The sequence below is a fragment of the Ovis canadensis genome, chromosome 14 (assembly GCF_042477335.2).
Source record: "Ovis canadensis isolate MfBH-ARS-UI-01 breed Bighorn chromosome 14, ARS-UI_OviCan_v2, whole genome shotgun sequence".
In the NCBI taxonomy this organism is placed as follows: domain Eukaryota; kingdom Metazoa; phylum Chordata; class Mammalia; order Artiodactyla; family Bovidae; genus Ovis; species Ovis canadensis.
Window position 1 is genome coordinate 74338971 of NC_091258.1, and position 6000 is coordinate 74344970.

The following is a 6000-nucleotide window of genomic DNA, read 5'->3' on the forward strand; positions in this document are numbered from 1 at the left end:
TGTGTATACATACCATACACCCTGTGAGCATGTGACACATGTGTACACTGTGAAATATTTATCACAATCCACTAATGAACACACCCATCTCCTCCAAATTCCCATGTTCTGTGTTTGGTGAGATCACCGATGACATACTCTCCTGACAAATTCCCAGCATGAAGTAACAGAACAGGATTAACTATAGTCAGCATGCTGCACATGCCTCCCCAGGAAGCACTCATTTTACAACTCAAAGTCTGTACATTTTGACCAACATCCCCCCATCTTCCCCACCTCCCAGCCCCAGAGGACCACCATGCTACCCTCTGGTACTAGTGAGTTTCATTTTTTTTAATATTCCATATAATGGAAGGACATATAATACCAGTCTTTCCCTGTCTTAATTCATTTACCATAATATTCTCTACATTCATCCAACTTATCCCAAGTGAGACAAATCTCCATAATTGTTTACAAGAAAGTCGCTATTGAATGAACAAATGTTTATCCCAAGCTACAAAAATAATTAAATGTAAAGAAAGCAGAAAGCCAAAAGTAAAACCTACACAAAGAACATGTTGAAAGTTCCTTGAAAAGGCATCATGTAGTAAGTGAATCAGTTCTTGCCCCATTTTTTCTCTCCCATAATCTCTACTCCGCATCAGGAAGAGCAAAGGGGGTGACCCACAGCTGGGAGAATCAAGTCACTGCCACAGCCCCCACCTCACTGGCTCTACACATGGCATGCTGTTTTAATACAAATGATTACCAAATACATATGCCTCACAGACAGAAGTTTTGCAATTCTCATTCTGATCTGTATAATTTAAAGAAGAGTTGCATTAGATTTTAAAGCCAAGAATCAATGTATAACGACTTAATAATTCTTACCCAGCTGCTTCAGCACTCTTCCGGATCTAGTCCCCACCATCACCTGCACACTAGCTGCTTCACTTCATTTGGTTGATCTATTTCCCTGCTTCTTTCTACATCTCCCTTTCTCTGCTTGCATCTCTGCTCTCCTGCTGTGCCTGTCCTCCTCTCTACTTCTTCCCTGCCTCCCATCCCGCCTCTCTCTGCCATCTGTTCGCCTTCAAGTTGCTTTCTCTCCAACCTCCCTGGTGATCCTCAATCTCCATGGATTTCTGCTTTTCTTCTTCCACCTCTGCCCTCCCTTCCTCCCAACTCTCTGGCACTCCCAAGTGGCTATGCCTCCCTTCAGCTCGCTTTTTTTCTCAGCTCTTCCAATCACTAGGAGTCCCCTTTCTCTCCCACCAGGATATTGTTGCTCTGATTCCAGCTCTTGTATCCCCTTTGCGGGCTGTGTGAACTGCCTCTCCACTGTCGCCCTCTTTGGGACCCCTGATTTACAGCCCCTCTCCCTTGAAGGCTACAGAAGGGGGCGGCAGAGGATGAGATGGTGAGATACCATCCCTGGACTCAACAGACATGGATTTGAGAAAACTCTTGGAGATACAGGGCTTCCAAAGAGTTGGAATGAACAACCACACCTCCCTATGTTGCTCACCCTTAACTCTACGGAGACCCTGCTTTGCTCTGAATTTCTCTCCTTTCCCCACTCGCTAACTTCAACGCTCATTCTTTCATGAAGCTGTCTCTTTCAAGTTCCCCACAGTCCTCTTCACTGCCATCGCTTGTCCCACAGGCTTTTCTCAATTTTCCATTTCTCTAGGAGTCGCTGTCTCTGCTTCTCATCCCGCCTTCCGCCCACTATTTACAGGGTAGGAGACTGAGTAAGAAAGGCCCTCCCACAAGAGCCAAATTCCAGCGGATGGTATTTGGGGCCAAAGTGGGTGTCACGTGGTGGGTGTCACGTGGCTGGTTCAGGTCAGCTCCCCCAATCAGGGATCAGGGGAAAGGTCACTCTGAAGGGCAGAAGGACCGGCCAGAGGAGACGTGAGGACAGACGGCTGGGAGAGAGGGGGTCTCAGGAGCGGGGCGGGCTCCCCAGAATCCCAGGACCGGGGAGAGAACGCTGCCCTCCGGGGCCGGGGCGGCCGGCGAGGCCTCCAGGGCCCGAGGAGAGGCTGAAGAACGTTGAGCGAATAAACCACCTCACCTAATAGAATTGTATGTGGTGCAGAAAGGATAGAGGGGTCAGTGAGGTCAGTAAACGGTTTTAAGCCGGGAAAAGGTGCGAAACTCAGCGTTTCAGTGTTCCAGAAGCAGGAACCGGCTTCAGTGCAGACTTAAACCAAAAGGCAGGCGCCCCTTCGCCGGTGGGGCAAAAGCGGGGATTTAGAGTCAGGCTCAGAGGTTAAAGCGTCTGCCTCCAACGCTGGAGACACGGGTTCGATCCCTGGGTCGGGAAGATCCCCTGGAGAAGGAAATGGTAACCCACTCCAGTATTCTTGCCTGGAGAATGCCATGGACGGAGAAGCCTGGTAAGCTACAGTCCACGGGGTCGGAAAGAGTCGGAAACGACTGAGCGACTTCACTTGATTTCACTTCAGAGTCAGTAGCGACCCTCACATCCGGGGTACAAGGAAGAGGATACCGCGATAGGCAGGCTCGACTCCAAAGACAGAAACTCACCCCGCGCTGGGACCTCCAGCCGCCGCTCTCCGCCTCCGCGCAGGTCACAGTGCGCGCACGCGCAGACAAATAGCTGAACGGCCGGCAGGCGGGGCCAGGCCGTAAGCGGGTAGGTGGTGGAGAGAAGCCGGACCAGCATAGGGCCTTTGAACGGCAATGGGGAAACTCGCTCTGTGGCGTGGCGGGGCGGAGCGTCCCGGCGCGGAGGCGGGGCTACTCGTTGCGGAAGGACGGGGCTACGCCGCGTGGGGCGGGCGCGTCGGGGCGGGGCGGGCGCGGCGTCCGGGTGGAGCGGCGCGGGCGTCGGGGCGGGGCGCGCGCGGGCTTCGGGGCGGGGCGGGCGCGTCCCGGCGCGGCGGGGCGGGGCCATTCGGCGCAGCGTGGCGAAGCGTCGCGGCGCAGACGGCGGAAGTGAAGTGAAGTCGCTTAGTCGTATCCGACTGTTTGCGACCCCATGGACTTTAGCCTATCAGGCTCCTCAGTCCAGGCAAGAATACTGGAGTGCAGGACCGGGGTCTCCCGCATTGTAGGCAGACGCTTTACCGTCTGAGCTACCGGGGGGCAGAGGAAACTAATTCAATACTGTAATCACTGCTAAAGGGGACTGCAGCCACGGGACTGCTCCTTGGAAGTAAAGTTATGATAGAACTACATGGTGTATTAAAAAGCTAAGGAATGACGTTGCCAACAAAGGTCCCTATAAACAAACTATGGTTTTTCCAGTAGTCAGCTAGTTCAGTTCAGTTCAATCGCTCAGTCGTGTCCAACTCTTTGCGACCCCATGAATCGCAGCACGCCAGGCCTCCCTGTCCATCACCAACTCCCAGAGTTCACTCAAACTCACGACCATCGAGTCAGTGATGCCATCCAGCCATCTCATCCTCTGTCATCCCCTTCTCCTGCCCCCAATCCCTCCCAGCATCAGAGTCTTTTCCAATGAGTCAACTTTTCGCATGAGGTGGCCAAAGCTAGGGATGTGATTAAAAAAGGGATGTGAGAGTCGGTCCATAAAGAAAGCTGAGCATAGAAAAATCGATGCTTTTGGATTGTGGTGCTGGAGATTAGTGTTGAGAGTCCCTTGGAGAGCAAGGAGATCAAAGTAGTCAACCCGAAAGGAGACCAACCATGAATAGTCATTGGAAGGACTGATGCTGGAGCTGAGGCTCCAATACTTTGGCCACATGATGCAAATATCGGACTCACTGGAAAAGACTTCGAGGCTGGGAAAGATTGAAGGCAGGAGGAGAATGGAATGATAGAGGATGAGACGGTTAGATGGCATCGCCAACTCAATGGACATGAGTTTGAGCAAACTCTAGGAGATGGTGAAAGACAGGGAAGCTTGGCATCCACGAGGCTGCAGTGAGTCAGTCGTGACTGAGCGACTAAACAACAGCAAAAACAACAACACATCACTGATAAGGCATAGACTGGGAATTTGTGGAGGGTGTGTCTGTTTTTTTTCCCAGGGAAACAGGGGGCCTAGTGGGGGTCTCAAATCAGTGATAATGGGGAAGGGTGGCTCTTGGCAGTAACCCTTTTCCTGGAAGTGAAGTGGCAGAATTCTTTAATCTTTGCTCTTTTCCATAATTACAGGATCCGAAGTAAGCTTCAACTCTGTCATCAGAAGCTATAATACCAAGAAAAGTCAAAGAAGATAAATACACATGTAATAGTTAAAAATGGAACCTTAGGAATATTAACCCAATAATAATAAAAACAACAAGGAAGGCTTGAGAACCTCGGTGTATGTACCTTAGAACTTTGGTGAGGGGCCCTGCATGTTCCTTTGGGCTGTGTTGTGTCTGGTCCTGTCACATCTTAGAGACATCAGTACGTGTTGGAAGATGTTCCTCTGAATCGACAAGTCAGAGGTCTGGGTTGAACCAGAGCCCAGAGGTTATATTGATGCCAAAATCTTGGCTCTCTGTGCAGAAATGCCAAACCGAAATATTTGAAATAGAAACACAGAGACAGACTTATGGAGGATAAACAGCAGCTTTATATATGTGGGAGGCTAAAAGGGAACACTTTAGGCCCCCTCCCTGGTGATATATGCTAAGGATCAAGGCAGTAACAGTCTTGTATTCTTGTTTCCTCTGCAAAGTTGTAAAAGGATGGGGTTGGTGACAAGATGAAGTTGTGTGCAGGGTCTTAGGTGGTCTGGTCTCCTAATCAGTGCAGTGGTAAAGAATCCACCTGCCAGTACAGGAGACTTGGGTTTGATTCATGGGTCGGGAAAAACCCTGGAGGAAGAAATGGCAACCTATTTTGTGTCCATTGGGTCACAAAAGAGTTGGACACGATTGACCCGGTGTCAGCATCCTTCTTTGATCAGCATCTGTTCTGCCCTTTGACTCACAGAAGGTCATGGAGGCTGCAGTCCTGCCTATAAGAAATGGGAACCAAAAAGGCCTCTGTGCCTGGAAGCCCCACAGGGCCCTGCTCTGCAGCCTCAATACTAGGAAAAGTATTTTCCATTTTGCCATTTCTCTGATGATCACGGGAAAAAAAAGTCCTTGCACAGCATCCTGGATATTATGTGTATGATTAGACAGTAATGAACTATTATACTGATGTAACTAAATTATCCCCTCATTTCCTCTTTTACCAACTGTGCGCTGGTGAAGAAATAGCTGCTGAGAATAAGCCTTTCTTCATTAATAAAGTGAAAAAGCAGTCAGTTGTTTTCTGTGCTCTGAGAAAAATCTGCATGAGAATTGTCCACGTTCCAGATGCAGACAGTACACACGGATGTGGACAGATGTGGTGTAACCTTAAAACAGTTTGGCCCAGACACCTCAGGGAAAGTCTTCATGAAATTCCAGGAGTAGATATACTGAGGATTTAGTACATATGAAGTAGTAAACACAAACTGAACTGAATTATCCAAGAAATACTCAACATTGTTGGGAAAACGAAATTAAACACGAAAGTGATTGGGCCTGGAAATGATCATACTGATAGTGTAACACACAGGAAGGTCAGGGATCTCCAAATGGAGGATACAGGCTGCAAGTGTCAACTTTTTTTATCTTTCTCTTAAGCTGCAGGAGGAGGAAACAATCTACAAGTGTCAGATATTTTTCCCTTCTCTATTCAAAATTTTAATTTTGTATAGGAGGTTTCTCTTAAAATTCTGTGTTGCGATGACGACACCTGGTTCCATGGGAACTTAACTTTTCTCAAACCTTGAGCTAACCAATACATTTTTCTTATGGAAGTGTTTCTATTAAGCTATGTTAATGAACTATGTATTTACCCTAAACTCTTTCTTCAAGTTGGTTCACTTAAGAGACTCAGAATGGATAATGGCTCAACAAACCAGTATGTTTTACTTATACATTTATTCTCCTAATCTATGTTAATGAAACTATTTATTTGCTCAGAAACCTGCCTGTCTTCAATATTCATGTCAATCGTTTTACGGCCCGGGACAACTCACCTTGTGCCAATGTTATC

The 6000-nt window shown here is 48.3% G+C and overlaps 1 protein-coding gene and 1 long non-coding RNA gene across 2 annotated transcripts in view; one reads left to right on the top strand and one right to left on the bottom strand.

Annotated features, from left to right (window-relative positions):
- LOC138419228 (zinc finger protein 665-like) overlaps positions 1-2716 on the bottom strand; it is a 25532-nt gene extending 22816 nt beyond the window's left edge. The window contains exon 1 of the mRNA XM_069551791.1: positions 2539-2716. The gene's annotated coding sequence lies outside the window, so the exon portion shown is untranslated. The remainder of the gene's footprint in view (positions 1-2538) is intronic.
- Positions 1866-5221, top strand: LOC138419230 (uncharacterized). Its single transcript, XR_011248897.1, has 2 exons — positions 1866-2108; positions 4135-5221. It is a non-coding gene; the product is annotated as an uncharacterized lncRNA (long non-coding RNA).
- The last annotated feature ends 779 nt before the right edge of the window (positions 5222-6000 follow it).